This window comes from Cervus elaphus, chromosome 17 (assembly GCF_910594005.1).
Source record: "Cervus elaphus chromosome 17, mCerEla1.1, whole genome shotgun sequence".
NCBI lineage: Eukaryota > Metazoa > Chordata > Mammalia > Artiodactyla > Cervidae > Cervus > Cervus elaphus.
This window is the reverse complement of record NC_057831.1, coordinates 39,374,977-39,394,755: the sequence shown is the minus strand read 5'-3', so window position 1 is coordinate 39,394,755 and position 19,779 is coordinate 39,374,977.

The window sequence follows — 19,779 nt, the reverse complement described above, 5'->3', positions numbered from 1 at the left end:
GTCAAGTGGGCCTTAGGAAGAATCACTATGAACAAAGATAGTGGAGGTGATGGAATTCCAGCTGAGCTATTTCAAATCCTAAAAGATGATGCTGTGAAAGTGCTGCCTTCATTATGCCAGCAAATTGGGAAAACTCAGTAGTGGCCACAGGACTGGAAAAGGTCAGTTTTCATTCCAATCCCAAAGAAAGACAATTCCAAAGAATGCTCAAACTACCACACAATTGCACTCATCTCACACAGTAGTAAAGTAATGCTCAAAATTCTCCAAGCCAGACTTCAACAATATGTGAACCGTGAACTTCCAGATGTTTAAGCCGGTTTTAGAAAAGGCAGAGGAACCAGAGATCAAATTGCCAACATCCATTGGATCATCAAGAAAGAAAGAGAGTTCCAGGAAAACATCTACTTCTGCTTTATTGACTATGCCAAAGCCTTTGACTGTGTGGATCACAAGAAACTGTGGAAAATTCTGAAAGAGATGGGAATACCAGACCACCTGACCTGTCTCTTGAGAAACCTGTATGCAGGTCATGAAGCAACATTTAGACTGGACATGGAATAACAGACTGGTTCCAAATAGGAAAAGGAGTACGTCAAGGCTGCATATTGTCACCCTGCTTATTTAACTTATATGCAGAGTACATCATAAGAAACGCTGGGCTGGAAGAAGCACAAGCTGGAATCAAAATTGCTGGGAGAAGTATCAATAACTTTAGATATACAGATGACATCATCCTTATGGCAGAAAGTGAAGAAGAATTAAAAAGCCTCTTGATGAAAGTGAAAGAGGAGAGTGAAAATGTTGGCTTAAAGTTCAACATTCAGAAGACTAAGATCATGTCATCTGGTCCCATCACTTCATGGCAAATAGATGGGGAAACAGTGGAAACAGTGGCTGAGTTTATTTGGGGGGCTTCAAAATCACTGCAGATGGTGATTGCACCATGAAATTAAAAGAAGCTTACTCCTTGGAAGGAAAGTTATGACCAACCTAGACAGCATATTAAAAAGCAGAAACTTTATTTTGCCAACAAAGGTCCGTCTAGTCAAGGCTATGGTTTATCCGGTGGTCATGTATGGATGTGACAGTTGGACTATAAAGAAAGCTGAACGCCGATGAATTGATGCTTTTGAACTGTGGTGTTGGAGAAGACTCTTGAGAGTCCCTTGGACTGCAAGGAGGTCCAACCAGTCCATCCTAAAGGAGATCAGTCCTGGGTATTCATTGGAAGGACTGATATTGAAGCTGAAACTCCAATACTTTGGCCACCTGAAGCGAAGAGCTGACTCATTTGAAAAACCCTGATGCTGGGAAAGATTGAGGGCAGGAGGAGAAGGGAACGAAAGAGGATGAGATGGTTGAATGGCATCACTGACACAATGGACATGGGTTTGGGTGAACTCCGGAAGTTGGTGATGGACAGGGAGGCCTGGCGTGCTGCAGTTCAAGGGGTCGCAAAGAGTCGGACACGACTGAGCGACTGAACTGAACTGAACAGAACTGAATGTATTTGGTCTGAATCCACTGCAGGTTTACTGGTGAAGAATCTTCAAGAATGTAGATTTGTCTGGGGTTTTTTTTTTTTTTGATGGTTAATAAAGCGTTTTTATTGTATGGCAAAAACCACTACAATATTGTAATTAGCCTCCAACTAATAAAAATAAATGGAAAAAAAAATAAAATAAAATCAATGTAACTTCCAATGGCAGTAGATTTGTCTGCTTTGAAAATAGCCTAAAGAGATTTCAGAGCTTCCATTAGGGTTGAGAATTGAGTCACACCAGTATATAACTATTGATTCAATGAATAAGCGAGTAAATACGTGAATGAATGAATAAAAGTTAGCATCATAAATTTATATAGAAATTAACGTATTACCTAAATTTGTGAAACCAAATTTAAAGCTTTTCTACAATAGAACTGAAACAGTAATTCAAATTAAGATACTTTCATGCCAAACTTTCATTCTCAATTATCCAATTTGTCAGTATTATCATCTTTCCCTATATTTCTGTATATCAAAAGAGGAAAGTATAAACTTTAGAGAATAGGAAGCTTTCTCTAAGCTGACTCACAAGTTAGAGGAAAGGTTACAAGATGTGAGTTAGTTGTTAATTTTCAGGCAAGCAGGATGAGTGAGAAAAAAAATATATCACTGAAAGGCCTGAGATTGAAGGCAGTATTATCCCAGAAGTCAGAGATGGTGAGAGTAAAGAGCACCTGGGGTTTAGTTAGCAGTCCATAAGTTACAAGGAAAAGTAATGATTTGAAACAAGTACTTATAGTAATATTTTATCCCAGAGGCTTCTTTTCAATATCTGTTGACTCTTTATAGGAAAGTTAGCATTTAAATATAGAATCTTAAGAAGGAGTTAATAACACTGAATTCTGTATATGAACCTTAAATGAAGAAATGGTTACTTTGAAACTTTTGTGTATTTAGGATATGCCCAAAATGTGTTTCTTTTTTTAATGTTAGGGATATTGAGAAAACATGTGGATAAAAATAAGCTTTGCCAACAATTTTAAGCTCTGAATAATAGCTATGCAAGAAGTGATTAATTACTAAGTGTTTTAATACTAATTCAATTAACTCCATTCATTTTCCACACCACACTGTCTCTAATTAGCTGATTTGCCATTAAAAATAGCACATTTGTGACAAGAATTGTACAGGAAAAGAAAAGGAACATGCTGTCATTTGAATTCAAATGCTAATTTACAAGTACAGCCTAGGGAAAGAATACATTTTGTTTACCAAAAAAATAAAAAGGAAGAAAGACAAACAAAAAAAAAATCACTCCTAAAAAAATAGTAAAAACATATTCATCTCACTACAAATATCTTCCATAATGTAAAGCTTTTAGAATGAATTGTAAGTGTAGGGACAACATTTCAGAAATTGGTTCTACAATTCAATCAAATTTAATATAATTGTAATGATTTACAAAGCATTCTTTATTCCAATGTTTTTATTACAAAATACAAACATGTTAATCTAATTGCTCTTGACACTTCTAATTCCCAAGTTTGGGTCATTCTATTGTCAGGATAGATGAAAATCAGACTTCTAATAGAAAAAATCATCATTATAATGAAATTTAATTGAATTTTTGACCTCAACCTGTTAGGCAAAGTTATTAATGGACCAGTTTTTATGTAAATTTATATCTCTTTGCTAACTTCTTCTTTCCATTTATATAAAGGGCATTCCTTGTACATTGAATGTCTGGGAAAATGAGTTACACTTAAATAAATAGCAAGGAGTATTTTAGTCATTTACAGCTTACCATTCTGAATTGTAGATTGCTTAATATTATAGTCAGTATGCTTTCTCTATTATAATATTCTCAACACAGCAGTATGTTCACTAAAGCATATATCATTGTTTAGTAATCTCTGAAGACAGATGCCATTTATTGGCATAAATGAGAGTTGTTATATGCTAAAGAAAAGAGGCAAAATTGAGTCCAGGGTTTATTTGGAAAGATTAAAATGGTAGGCATTATAATCTAATTGTATATAGTATCTATTTGTATATATAAAGTACTGTATCAAGAGAATAATATTTATTAGCCTCTTACTTTGGTTGTCAATCATCATGTTATTAAAATTCTTTCATTTCATATCTTTGTGAACATCAACTAATGTCAATTTATTTAAATTAACATAAGCAACATCAACAATATTTAACTTTGAGATATAAAAACACCTTCATTTAAAAATTGTTAGTCTTTGCAAATACTCCTCAAAGCAAAAACTTAACCAGCTCTTATAATGGTTTGAGTTATCTAGAGGTTAGATCCAGAAGCTAAAGGACCAAAATAGTACAGAAACAGGTGACGTATAACCAGCTCTTTGATGAAGACTCAATTGCTCTCACTTGGTTTCCCTGTTGTTATTGTTTAGTCCCTAAATTGTGTCTGGCTCTTTGTGACCCCATTGACTATAGCCTGCCAGTCTTCTCCTGCCAGTCTTCTCCGTCCATGGGATTTCTCATCCAAGAATATTGGAGTGGGTTGCCATTTCTTAAATGTCCTGAAAAATTTTACTTAGTTTATAGCATATCCATTTCTAAATGTGAAGAGAAAGTTCAGAGGTAAGAGATAGCTTGGTTTTCAACATCACCTCTCTCAATTTTTGCAGCTCTTTCTTCCTTTTTTTCTGATATCAGCATGCCATTGTCACTGTAGTCCTTGCTTTTCAATCCATAACCACTGTCACAAGCATGTCCTGATGTGATCCAGCTGCCCCAACAGGAATAAAGTTGGATTTTTCAAGATCTGCTTTGGGCTCATAATGAAGCATGTGACAAGATATGGTAATAGGTCAAAGACAGTTGGGATTGTTGCACTTTCAAAGCCACCAAAAGCTTTATATGAGAACTAATTCACTTCCAAGCTCCACAACAATTCATTGACCCTGAATCCACTGCTTGAATTTAGACCCTAGACATTGGTCAAAAGACAATGAGAAAGTTAAAGCAACAACGGTCTTGCTGTTGAACACCACGAGAATTAAATTTGCCTCCTGTGTCTCTATACTGTATAGAATAATGGGTTACAGGAGAAATTTTGGAATCAGACATATTTGAATGTCACCTTCAGTTTCAACATTTAGTAGCAATGTGAACATGGGCAAACAAAAAAATAATAATAAAACAATTAAACTTCTGTTTTCTCATCCCTAAAATGTCAACATGACAGTTCTTTTAGGAAAAGATAGTAGAATAGATTACATGAAATTATGTCTATGTAAGTTATAATGTTATCATTATTGTAATCAATGATACTGTGCAATGACAGTGCTCATCAGGTAGTCCTCCACATTTCCAGGTCCTGTTGTAATTTATTGGGAGCATGTGACTACTACCCGTAAATGAAATGTGATGGACAATTATATCACTCCAGACTGATGCAACTGAGAAGTAGGTGGCTCTTTATATCTCTCCCATTCCTTAACATTGTATACCTTGGATACCACATGTTCCAGATGATATAGTTACAAGGCGGAGGAGGTCCAACAATCTAGATTGAATTTCACATGAGTGGGAAATAAACCACACACATGAGAGTGTTGTTTTATTTTAATTTTTACTGTAACATAGCCTAGCCTAAACTGATTAATACAGATCTTTAGAGATAGGAATGGGAAGTTCAATTGCTCTTATTATATAATAGAAAATATCAGGGCTCAAAGATTTAAAACAATTTAAAACAGGAACAATTAGGGATATTACCATGGAAGTTTTACCATGAAAGATGAGGGACTAGAGAACTTAGATCATGATCAGTGTAGACAGACAACATTTATATGAAGATCTGAATCTATACAATGCCTTCCATCAGCTGGTATTGCATTAACAATCTCTAGATTCACTCCTCATCAAAACTAGTGTTCATAGAATAAAAATAGCACTATATATTAAGCTTTTCATAATCCTTGTAAGAAAGTTATTCTTATTATAGTAGGTGTCACTTGATGGTAGGTTAATTATTGAAATATTAATACCTGCTTCACAGGGAAAAAATTTCCTTGGATTGATTTTCCATGCATGAGGCGTTTTATAGGCTAAGCTTGTCACCTTGAAATTGCAGAGATATTGAACATGAATCACTTTTTTCCTTCCAGAAATAAATTCAGTAATTCAGTATTAATTCAGGTAAAATGAACTAGAATTTGCTTACTTATTTCTACGGAAATCGTGGCTCTTTGAATCTTCATGCCTTTTGTTAAATCAAAAAAATCTAACAGTCATTCTGAAATGAATGAATTGATTTGAATACCAAATTTTTACTACCTGAGTTAACTGATCTCATTGGTATCATCCCCACCCCTGAATCTACGCCCACCAACCTCAATTTCTAAGTTGAACAAATATGATCAGAATTCTATCTCACTTATGATTTAAGGAAATAGCTTACTTTCGAATATGTTCCAATGTTAATAGGTTTTTTTTTTTTTTTTTTGGACAAATTGGTGCTCATTATGTTTCCTTCTAAAATTGCATTCAAATTTTTTAGAAATCCTGAATAACATCTTTAGCTAGTTTTATTTTATTTTATTCTCAATACATACTTAGAACCCCATTGTAACACAGTTCATACAAATGCATTTACTTTTTTGGGCCAATTCTAAAGAACAATAATGTTTTTCCAGATAAAACTTTGCTTTTAACAGTTTCAGCTGAGTTTTTACCAGCTCCTGAATAAATGAACAACATAATGAGTGTTGAATATTTCAACAGACCTAAGATCTACTTTTGGCTCTTCCAATAAAGTTATTTGAAATGGGAAAACTCACTTACTCTTATTGAGTTTTAATTTAAAATCCAGTAGCATGGGAAAACAAAGATCTCTAGGGTAACTTTCATTTCTAACTCTGTGCATCAGCGAATGCATGGCACTTTCATTTAATCTTCCTTTACCTGTATTTGTGCAATGTATTCCTAACTAATCCTCTGGATCAAATCTCTTATTCACCACCCACCAAACAGTTCTCTCCTCTACAGCCACTCATCTTTCAATGGCTTTATTAAGACATAATTCACATACTATAAAATGTCCCCATTGTAATTATACATTTCAATGATTGTTAGCAAGTTTATAGAGTAATTTAATAGTCATCACCATTTAGAACATTTTCATAAACTCCAAAATCTCTCTTGGACCTGTATACACTTAATCTTGACTCACACTACCGATCCCACTGATTAGCTTATTATCTCTGTTTGTCTTTATATCATTTGCATTTTCTGAGCATTTTATAACAATTCAATTAAATAATAAGTAGTCTTTTGTGTAGGGCTTCTTTCACTTTTCATAATGGTATAAGTCTCTACCATATCATAGTATGTGTCAGTAGTTCATTTATTTTTCTTGATCAATAGTGTTGCTTAGTATGGATATTACCACATCTTGTCTATTTATTTAACAGCCGGTGGGAATTGGAATGTCTCCAAATCCTGGCTATTATGAATAATGCTGCTGTGAACATTTGTATGCATTTCATTTGGGGGCACATAGATTTTTTTTTCTCTTGGGTAGATCATTAGGATTGAACAGCTTGGTCTCATGGAAACATTAACTTTAAATTGCCAAATGGTTTTCCAAAGTAGTTGTATTATTTTACATTTCAGGCAGCAATGTACAAAGAATTCAGCTTTCAACATTTTGCCCAAATACTGGTATTGTATCTCTTTTTGATTATAGCCATTTATGTTGGTGTATACTGACAACTTATTGTGGTTTTGATTTCCATTTATCTAATAGCTAATACTGTGGAAAAAAGTTTCTTGTGTTTTTTAGCTTTTGATAGTTAAATCTTCAGTGAATTTGAATCTATTCAGAGAATTTGCCCACTTCAATTGAATTGTTGATCCACTTATAATAATTTGAAAGTTCATTGTGTATTGTGGATGCAATTCTTTTTCAGACATGAAACCTATTTTCTTTTAGCATATAGATTTCTTAAATGGTATTTTTGAATCACACAACTTTCTAATTTTGGTTAAGTCCCATTTATTCATTTTATTTAGCTCATCACTTCTTAGAATATGCTGCCCCAACTAAGGTCACAAAGATTTTGTCCTACTAAAAATTTCTTAAAAAGTGTCCTTCTAAAAAGTTAGAAGTTTTATAGTTTAGCTCTTATATTTAGATATCTGATTAATTTTCAGTTCATTTTTTTTATGGTGTGAGTTAAAGGTTTAAATTCCTCCTTTCCCTTTCCTTTTCCTCCTCCTCCTCTTCCTTGCTCTTCTTTTTGTACAAGGATTTACAATTGTCTCAGCATCATTCAGACCCATAATTTTGTTCTATTAATCCATATACCTATCTTTGTGACAATATACTAGCTTGATTACTATGGTTTTATACTTTGCCTTGAAATCAAATACTGTGCATCCTCCAACTTTATTCTGTTTCAAAAGTGTGATAGATTTCTTGTTTTTATGTATTTCTGTATGAAATTTAGAATCTAGTCATTAGTTTTTTCAAAAGACTACTGGGGTTTTAAAAGAGATTGCATGAAGTTTATAGATCAATCAGGGGTGAATCATCTTTTAACAATATTGAGTCTTCCAATCCATGAAGTCATCAACCAATAATTGAGGTTACACTCATCCACCTCAAGTCCATGAGACTTCTATTTACATATCAGATGTATCTGCATGTATAAGAAAGTGCCTTCAAATTCAGGTTATTTTTATATATACTCCAAATTTTACTTTCTATTGAGCCATTTTTAGTTTTCTGTCTGCCTATGAGCATCCTCAGCTTTGGTCAAGAGTGTGTGACTGCCTTAGGTCCTCTGTCTTTGCCTCAGTCAAGCCTCAAATATATTACTGTATACAACAACTACCACATCAAGCTAATAGAGCCATTAATCGTTCTTGCCACTAGGAGTGAACATCGCTATCACTACAAAATGAGAGCGCCCCCTTTGCTGGCAGTAGAAACTGCTTCTCCTTGTGGCTTGCTCTAGACTTCCCAGGTAGCGCAGTGGTAAAGAATGCTCCCGCCAATGCAAGAGACATAAGAGATGCAGGTTCAACCCCTGGGTCTGGAAGATCCCCTGGAGTAGGAAATGGCAACCCACTCCAGTATTCTCCCCTGGAAAATTCCATGGACAGAAGAGCCTGTTCGGCTACAGTCCACGGGGTCACAAAGGGCCAGACATGACTGAGCAAACACACGCACACACACACACGCACACACACACACACACACATACATGAAGAGTCTCTGCAGAACTTTCATGTCCACTAACTTTCGGCAATGTGAGTGAGCGAAGAAACAGCCTTGAGCCTGAGTGTCAGAGATTTCTAATCTTCTGATGTTCACTCTTTTAAGTTCAGCATGTTTGTGTATTTTTAAGCAAAAGTACTTTTCATTTTATGCCTTTGGTTTCATCAATTTCCAAATCACTAAAAAGGTATTTGGGGCTTTATGTGATTTTGCATGTGTGTGGTTTGCATTTTTTTGCACTTTTTCCTCCCAGATTTATGAGGAGAGGATTTTCCTACCTTCTCACTTGACCATAATCTGAAGTCACTTATTTTTGTGATATAAAACTGGTCATTCTTCTCTGCTTTAAACATATTAGTAGCCTCTATTTTTTCTTGGAATAAGAGCTTTCACAGTACTAATCTAATGCATCCCTGCAGCAATATGATACCCCATGCCCGCTCTGGGTCTAACACACTGACCTTATCTGATGCACTGTTTTTCCTCCTATCACAAGAACTTCACAATCGTTTCTCGCCTGAAATGCCTTCTGTCTCTCACCTCCACTGCACAGTTAACTCTTCCTTTCCTTCATATGGTCATTCAATCATCGCTGATCTCTCTGACTAGACTAATTATCCTATGAAATATTCCGGAGTAACAGGTAATTCCCACTTTTCCCCCCCGTTATTCATTGCAGGGTAAGAAAGAATCTGTTTTGCTTTTCATCATATTCTCAATGCCTGACAGGTTGCCTGGCACTTATTAAACAAACAACTAAGATATCATTTTCTTAAATATTTGTTAAATATGGTGATTGATTATCATTAGCTGCTAAGTAAAGTTTGTTTTATAACTTGTGTTTTTTGTTTTTTACATCTGCTATTAACCAGGTACCTTGGCAAGTCTGGAGGATACAAAGATAAATTAGATGCATTCATGTCATTTTTATACATTTTAATGCAAATAGGCATTTTCTGCATTAACATTATTACATCACTGTCCCTGAACTGGGCCAGATAATATTTCTCCCACAATTTAGCTTGACATAGGTGAGGTAGTTTATGTAAAAATCTATCACTGGGCATAATAAATTAATGTTTTGAAGTTAAATTCTAATATTTTGCAGTCTTGTATCTAATGTAAAAATATGTTTCTCTTTCCTGCTTGAAAAAGAGATATAAGCACAAGAAAATTATATGCTATAGACATTAAAACATTAACATTATGATAAAAGTAATTCAATGGCAGAAGTTCACAGGTGTAATTTTCCTGTAAAATTGTACCTTACATTACTCATATTTGACCAATATTGAATCAGAGTGTTGTTACAATAATTCTTCTGTCAGAAGAAAAAGGATAGAAAAGGAGGAAAAGAAGGAAGAGGTGACAGGGAAAATGGGAGATGAAAGAGGGCCAAAAGAAATAGGTGTTAGATAAACAGCTGCTATGGATAAGTTTCCAGTTATGCGCTCCCTTTGTCTACTAGAACATTATTCCTTCCTCTTAGTCTCTGTATAATTTTAAGTGCCTTCCTCGGGAGCAGTATATTTCTTAGCCTCAGTGGCAGCCCCGGCCAGGTGGCTCACTTTGGCTGATGGGCTGTAATTGAAAATGTTTATCAATGTTTATGCAGTTCTCTTGCTTTTCTCTCTTGCCACCAGAATAGCAGGTCCCAGGTGGTGGCACTTCCTTCAGCCTGAATTCTGAAGTGAGAAAGCCTGAGTCCCGTACAACCCACAGCCGTACTGGGAGTGAGAAATAAGACCCTGTAATTGACCGTCACACAGTTTGGGGTTGATGGCCGCCTTACTTAGGAGTGTGTTTGTCACTCAGTCGTGTCTGACTCTTTTGCAACCCCATAGACTGTAGCCTGCCAGGTTCCTCTGTCCATGGAATTTCCCAACAAGAATACTGGAGTGGGTTGCCATTCCCTTCTCCAGGGGATCTTCCTGACTAGGGATTGAACCCGGGTCTCCTGCATTGCAGGCAGATTCTTTACCATTTGAGCCACCAGGGAAGCCCTTTACCTAGGAAATGAGGATTAAAATAAGCATTATACATTGCTGAGAGTTTTCTTGAGAAAAAACTCAGATAGTACACTGTCTTTGCTTTTGAAATGCAATTTCATTCCATTTTATTCCAGTGGAAATGAGCATGTTTACCTGGTGCACATTTTCCATCTTTTTGTGCTCCCTGGATGTATATGTGTCACACAAAACTCTAAAATGAACAAGTTAAAACAACAGCCACCCCGAAGAATCAATTAGCTTTTTTCCCCAGGAGCCACTGAAGGAAGTTGGTTTTCCAAAGTCGCTTTGATAAAAGAGAGGTACTCCACAGGCATCACCCCAGGCTTGTAGCTGAGCTTCCTGCTCTGCATCTTCCAAAATGTGAAGCGCAGCAGTTTGTTTGAACTTCAAAAGACGGAAGGAAGCCACACTGATTATAGGCACTCAAAGCAGACTAGATACTTTAGCACTATCAAATTTGGATTTTAGGATTCTTTTTTTCAAACTACTTACTGCATATTTAAGAACAGGATGCATTCTTAGTTAACCTCACAACTTACCTGAGAGCTTTATTCTTCACACATTGCAATTTTATTTTAACTGGAGGCACTTTCTCAGTGTAAGGAAAGGACCTGATTTGAGAAGTTGCCATGTTCCATGAAATCTATTTCTATTCATCCTATTTCCCAATGAGGGATATCAAAGGAGAAGATACACAGACCTTGAGGTATTTCCATTCATGGAAGACATTTATCAGGGAAATAGTGATAGAATGAGCAGAGAAAAGAAAAGCCATGAAAGCAGGGGTGAGTGTTGTTCTTGACCTCTGCTAAAGCAGATCACAAAAGATTTTGAAAGAGGCAAAACACTTAAGGCAAATATATGTTCACTTTTCATATATGGGTATATGCAAGTCTTTACTTGATTGGGAATTATCTGCAAGCTAAGCATTTTCATTGTGCACAATTTCTATCAATAATCACATCTCTGACCTCCTTTTAGGCTTACCTGGTAGCTCAGCAGTAAAGAATCCACCAGCAATGCAGGAGCCACAGGAGATGTGGGTTTGATCCCTGGGTTGGGAATATCCCCTGGAGGAGGGCATGGCAACCCACTCCAGTATTCTCCAGCCTGGAGAATCCCTTCAGAGGAGTCTGGAAGGTTACATTCCAAGGGGGTCGCAAAGAGTCCGACACAACTGAAGCTACTTAGCACACTTGCACACAGACCTCCTTTCAGAGACCACTACTACTATCCTTCTTCCTACCCTATGTGAACATCAAATACAGGTTTCCTAATTTCAGAAGTTGCCTTTTCCATTTAGTCGTTTACTCAACACTCTGTTTTGGGTTCATTTATCCTGATTTTTTGTTAATTATGTTCTGAAATGTAAAAGAAAAGAAAGCTCACCATATAATAAAGGGATGATCAGTAAACCTAAAATTACAATAAAATGTGAAAGTGCTGTGATAGTGCTGGGAAACAGAAAATGTGTGCCTGCTTCAGTCTGTGCGGAGGGTAAATAGTTAATGTGAGCTAATCTTGTAAGATAAGTGAAACAAGTAGGTGAAGAAGAGGGGGGGGAAAGGTTCCTTTAATAAAGTTCCTGTAATAAAGATATGAGAGGGCAAAGAACTAGACTAGAAACTGCAACTCACTCCATTGAACCAGAAGCTGGCACTTTGATTTTGCTCTTTTTGTTGTTGTTGTTGATGTGTATGATTCAAATATTTCACTCATCAAACTAGCTAGGAATTTCTCTTGAGGTGGCCTGCTTTATTCTCTCATTTTTCTTATTCATTTAATATACGTATTTTAAAAAAAACGGATTCCTTAGGCTGAGTCAATTGCTGTTTAAATATACACATAGGTGCACAATTTTTCATTTTTACTGTCTTTGGATGTTTATTTTGTTATTAAGGAGTCCCAAGAGAAGCTAAGTTTTAGTGTATCAATATATGCTTTTTGAAGATATACTACACTGACAGTTCTTAGCTTTTCCTTCATATGAGTCCTTTTCTTGCATAAATCATCACCAACCCCTGCAGCAACACTTTTGCTTAGCTTCCTGACTTGTAACTTATTTTCAATTATCTCCTGGCTTACTTTTCTAGCTCCAGTCTCTTCATTAACTTATTCAAAGCCAATTTTGTCAAGTCAATTCCTTGCTCAAAGGTTCTCCCTTGACTGACTCTTTCTGGCTGGCTGCCTCTCCTATCTTTCTAGTCCTTCTTAATTTGACTTTTACTTATTTAATTTCTTTGTCCTCTGTTTAAGAAAAAAAGTTTGTTTTTTTCTAGTCTCTGTCCTCTTGGCTTCCTTCATATACCTCAACCTGACTTTTTCATTTGCATCTCTTCTCAGACAATTTTTACTCATCTCTCAAGACCTTAATTCATTCATCTTCTTAAAATCTTCCTTGTCAAGACGAGACAAGGAAGTCCTACTGAAGGGCCGTTCTCTGAATTCTTATTGTGTTCATAATCAATTCCCTGAAACTCAATCCTGAAAAAGAATTCTTTTTGTATAGATCAATTCTGTCTTGTAAATCTTGGTGTTGTCTTCTCCACTAGATTGCACTATCTTTAGGGATGGAAACTGTGGCCCATACTGTTCTGAATTCCATGCCATGCCTTGCATTCTACAGACAGCATAGTTAAAACTCAACAAAGGTTGGTTGTAATGAATGAACTTTATTCCTAACCCAGTTAAGGACTTCAAATGTCTGTTTTATGTAATTTGTGAAGTTAGTTATCTTTTAAACTTGTATTTATTTGTTTTATAATACATGCAAAAAATAAACATATTTAAGATTTACATAGTGTCTTGATTTTTAACCATCTGAATGACTTATTTTGGTCTTTTTAATATCCATGCACATTCCCAAGTTTCAGTTGTTTTTTATGTTTTTATGGCATCAATAGTGGTCATTATAAAAAATTTAGAATATGTCCTCTGACATGTGACTGTCTGTGTGTTTACCTGTGTTTCTTGTATTGTCTGAACAGTAAGTATGGATACATCTGACTTCATCAGCGTTACCCAGAACTAGCTGGAGAGAATATGCTGAAATTGGAACTCTCCCTGTTTTAAGCCTTAGACTTATTTGAACCATCATTATAATTAATTTCCACTCAATAAATCTATTACTGCAATTGGTCATGTTTCTGATTTTTCAGATTATTGCTGTTTTTTCTTTGTTTGTTTTTCTTTTGTTTAACAAAACACTTGAAATTGACTAAACAGATATCAAATTATCCCATATCTCGATAGATGGCCTATTTTTTTTTCTAGTGCAGCAAACAAATCCAGACCCACATAGCACTCATCTGATTGTCGCTTTGCATGCTTTATGATGGGGAGACCCCACAAATTGCCACAAAATGCAAAACTCTTTTCAGTGGGGGATATGAAATGTTCAGTATGGGGTACAAAATGCATAGTAGAAGTGTTGCAAATGTGGCATAGAAGATATAAGTTTGACTCCCAGGTAGGCCACTTTAGTGTGGCATTACTAAAGCTCTCTAAATAGGTTTCCTGCTTTGTAAAGAGAAATGCACTTAGAATTTTGAGGATTCATTGAGAAAACTTATCAAAGTTACAAGCATAATATCTTTCACAAAAGAGTTATTTGAAATGACACTTTGATTGAGAGATACATCAGAATGTTGAGAGGACAGGTTCTGGAGTTTTGCAAACCTGGATTTCCACTTGAGTGAACTTCGGAAAGTAATAGTCTTCTTAATATTTAATTTCACCAGTAAATGAAGAATGCATGCCTATGTAAATATGTTTTGGCTTAAAGCAAATATATTTAAAATGCTGAAGAAATACTTGATATAGCTTAGGAACTCAAAAAAAATTAGCTAAAAGAAAGAATGCAAATTTCAAAGACCACTCTTGAGTAGCCAAGGTATGTGTTACAGATTTATAGATTTTGTTTATTATTTGTTGAAAAAAAACAGACATAGGATACTACATGGTTCTTCTCTATTATATCACAACTTCTATGACTTAGGAGTCCTGTCACAGTTTAACTGCATTCTCTGTAATATTGCAATGAAGACATTGCCAGGGCTGTGGTCTACTCTGAGGCTTGAACTGGGGAAACATCCACTTCTAAGTTCACTCAGAACATTGACAAATTCAGTTCTTTGAAGTGTAGGGCTGCGGGCCCCAGGTGCTTGCCTGCTGTCAACAAGAGGTGGCCCTAGCTCTAGAGACCACACACATAAGGTTTCCCAAGTTGGTCACTTAGTTCTTCAAATCCAGCAAAATAGAATAGGGACTCCAGGAAGACAGATCCTACAGTATTATGTGAAAACCATATACAGTTACATGCATCCTATCACCTTTATTGTATTCTCTGTTAGAGACAAACACAGGTCATGCCCATATTCAAGGTGAAGGTAACTAAGAAGGGCTTGAACATCAGAAGATGAGGGTCTTGGTTGCTATCCTGGAGAATATCTACCACTCTCCCTCATACAAAATTAGGCTTAGTAAGGTAATATATTCCTTTTAAAACCCATCAAACCAGACTTTCATTTATTTAATGGCACCATAGTTCAGAAAAAATGATGGTACAGTGATGGGTTAGCTGCGTCACCATGTATTCATTCATACAGATAGCCTATCTTTATGTATTCACTGGTTCAGGATTCCTACACAAAGCTCTGGGTGATGTTTCTCAAAGATTCTAGACTGTGTGCTGTGACTTAGGCAAAGTTTATTTATATTTTATATGAATTCTGCTAACTTCATAATCTCTATAAATTTCTTTATTTTATAGGCCTTCTTAAAAATGTAATATTTTAATGTAATATTATCTAACATGGCCACTGAAGACCAGAAAGCCACCTAGCTTTGTCCGGTCTATCAGGTGGTCCCACAAGACATACTGAATGGCAAGGCACTATGAGAACCCAAATGTCTACCTCATTGACCAACTGCCATGATCTTGAAGATTAGATGTAAAATGGGTGAAATATTCTGCAGTAATAGCAGAACATATTGAAATTGCATCCCTTGCTAATTGACTACTGATGGAAGTAACCACTTGGCTCCTATTTAGCAAATGCTGTCAACTGTCTGCTAGAATGAAATACAAATGTGGTCTACTGGTTCCTGTAACTTCTTCCACTGTAAAATTAACCTTCTATCCTATCTTTCATTTATAAGGTGGAAACTCATTACTTTAAAAAAGTCAATGGAAACATACAAACCTCTTTGGGAATTACTTGACTCTTAAAAACTAAACCAAAATACACAGGTAATAAAAGAAAGTCTTGTTGCTATAGAAAAATTGCTTGAATAAGAATTTTGGTGTATTATTGTTTTTCAGCAAACCAATTATAGAGGTTAAAATTGGAACCTAAGTGAATAGCTATTTCATGTTGCTGAAAGTGAACTGCAAGAGTTCTCCATTTCAAAGTCCTCTTGACATAAAACTTACACATTCCAGACTTCTGAAACTTTCCACCTACTTATATCGCTGCCACTTACACATATCGTTAATCCATCAATAACTCTCAGGATTGCAACAGCTGAATGGAAAAATGGCCAAGTTTCCCCCATTTCATAAATCTCAAAGTGCTTGTGATTCTTATAAATACTGCACATATTTTTATTTGCAGTTTCAGAATGATTGAAATAATTTAGAAACAGATACTCTTAACTGGTGAGTGATTTAGTCTGGAGTTAGAATTAATATTCCACATTTTCTCGTTTTTGGACAGAGAACTATTTACTAAGAGCATTTCAAGCAAGAGGAATTAATGCAGTTTTTATATTGACTTTCCACCTTAATATTTAAAAGGAGAGCATTTATTGAGGAAAATATGATTTCACATTTACTCTAGATAGCTTTGTATATAGAACATTTCATGGAGATGAAAATATTGAAGTTTTAAAGTTATGAAGGTTTATTTTATGTTAGTACATTTTGAGTAGCTTATATCAAAGAGAATGGGTTATTAATTTTTTTTGGTAAACCTGCCCCAAAATTGAAGGTTCCCAAAGAGAAATAAAATAAATTCTTATAGACAGACATATGAAAATGAAAATTTATTTGAAAATCAAAATTAATTTTAAATTATACTAATTCATGGTTCCTGAAGGTGTGCTATATAACACGATTTGTACATTTAAGAACAGATATTCTGTGACTAGAGAAAATCATAGGGAGAAGATTTTTTTAAAAGGAAAATTTAAGGCAAATATAGAGAAAAACTTCATCACTCAAGATAAGGGACTTTGATTTTAATAACACTGTTGAAGGGATGAACAAATACAGAATAGAATAGAAAGCCATTAGAGAGAAAAGGGAACAATGACAACTCATGTCAATTGAAGTGATTTCACTATAATTTGAAGAGGGGAACATATGAAAAGAAAGTGAAGAGACTAGGATGTCTAGGCATATCTAGTAGGGGTTGCTATTGAAAAAGTAAAATAAGTACAAAAGAAAATAAATAAATGTACCCCAGGGTGTGTGCCCTTGTTAATAAAGGCATTTTCCCCAGGGAACTTGCAAGGAGCTCTTGCTCTAACTATAACTGTACTAATTACAAGCTTTTTCTCCTATGTAGTCGCCTCTGCATTTCTTAACTTTTGCTGCAGCACTGAGCTAGCTTGTTCAGTCTTATTGTTTGCAGACTAACTAGATATAAAAACCCTTTTGCTTGCTCCACTTGAATACTGTAACATTTTCTTTTTCTAGTGTGAAACCCTTAACAATTCACCTGGCAAAAAAAATAGAAGATCTTTTACCTCTAAAAACAGGTAAAAGCTATCAGGAACAAACTAGTGGAATCTACTACTGTGGGCAAGAATCCCTTAGAAGAAATGGAGTAGCCTTCATAGTCAAAAAAAAGAGTCAGAAATGTAGTACTGGGATACAATCTCAAAAATGACAGAATGAACTCTGTTCATTTCCAAGGTAAAGCATTCAATATCACAGTAATCCAAGTCTATGCCCCTATCAGTAATGCTTAAGAAGTTGAAGTTGAACAGCTCTGTGAAGACCTACAAGACCTTTTAGAACTAACACCCAAAAAAGATGTCCTTTTCATTACAGGACACTGGAATGCAAAAGTAGGAAGTCAAGAAATACCTGGAGTCACAGACAAATTTGGCCTTAGAGTACAGAATGAAGCAGGGCAAAGGCTCTTAGAGCTCTCCCAAGAGAACACCCTCTTCCAACAACAAAAGAGAAGACTCTACACATGGATATCACCAGTTGATCAATACCGAAATCAGATTGATTATATTCTTTGCAGTCAAAGATGGAGAAGCTCTATACAGTCAGCAAAACAAGACTGGGAGCTGGCTGTGGCTCAGATCATGAATTCCTTATTGCCAAATTCAGATTTAAATTGAAGAAAGTAGGGAAAATAACTAGGCCATTCAGATATGACCTAAATTAAATCCTTCATAATTATACAGTAGAAGTGACAAACAGATTTGAGGGTTGGTGTCTTTTAGACAGAGTGCCTGAAGAACTATGGATGGAAGTTTGTGACTTTGTACAGGAGGCAGTGATCAAGACCTTCTCCAAGAAAAAGAAATGCAAAATGGCAAAACAGTTCTCTGAGGAGGCCTTACAAATAGCTGTGAAAAGAAGAGAAGTGAAAGGCAAAGGAGAAAAGGAAAGAGATACCCATTTCAATGCAGAGTTCCAAAGAATAGCAAGGATACATAAGAAAGCCTTCCTCAGTGATCAGTGCAAAGAAATAGAGGAAAACAATAGAATGGGAAAGACTAGAGCTCTCTTCAAGAAAATGAGAGATACCAAGGGAATATTTCATGCAAAGATGGGCACAGTAAAGGACAGAAACAGTATGGCTCTAACAGAAGCAGAAGATATTAAGAAGAGGTGGCAAGAATACACAGAAGAGCTAACAAAAAAGATCTTCATGACCCAGATATCCATGATGGTGTGATCACTCACCTAGAGATAGACATCCTGGAATGTGAAGTCAACTGGGCCTTAGGAAGCGTCACTATGAACAAAGCTAGTGGAGGTGATGGAATTCCAGTTGAGCTATTTCATTTCCTAAAAGACGATGCTGTGAAAGTGCTTCCCTCAATATGCCAGCAAATTGGGAAAACTCAGCAGTGGCCACAGGACTGGAAAAGGTCAGTTTTCATTCCAATCCCAAAGAAAGGCAATGCCAAAGAATGTTCAAACTACTGCACAATTGCACTCATCTCACACAGTAGCAAAGCAATGCTCAAAATTCTCCAAGCCAGGTTTCAACAGTACATAAACCGTGAACTTTGAGATGTTCAAGCTGGATTTAGAGGAGACAGAGGAACCAGAGTTCAAATTTGCCAACATCTTTTGGATCATTGAGAAAGCAGGAGAGTTCCAGAAAATCATCTACTTCTGCTTTATTGACTATGCCAAATCCTTTGACTGTGTGGATCACAAGAAACTGTGGAAAATTCTGAAAGAGATGGGAATACCAGACCACCTTATCTGCCTCCTGAGAACTCTGTATGCAGGTCAAGAAGCAACAGTTAGAACTGGACATGGAACAAACGACTGGTTCCAAATAGGAAAAGGAGTTTGTCAAGGCTGAATATTGTCACCCTGCTTATTTAACTTATACGCAGAGTACATCGTGCAAAACGCTGGGCTGAATGAAGCACAACCTGGAATCAAGATTGCCGGGAGAAATATCAATAACCTCAGTTATGCGATGACACCACCCCCAGCAGAAAGCAAAGATTAACTAAAGAGCCTCCTGATGAAACTGAAAAAGGAGAGTAAAAAGGTTGGTTTAAGATTCAAAATTCAGAAAATTAAGATCATGGCATCTGGTCCCATCACTTCATGGCAAATAGATGTTGAAACAATGGAAACAGTGACAGACTTTTTTTTTTTTTCCATTAGCTCCAAAATCACTGCAGATGGTGATAGCAGCCATGAAATTAAAAGACACTTGCTCCTTGGAAGAAAAGGTATGACCAACCTAGACAGCATAGTAAAAGACAGAGACATTAATTTTCCAATAAAGGTCCATCTAGTCAAA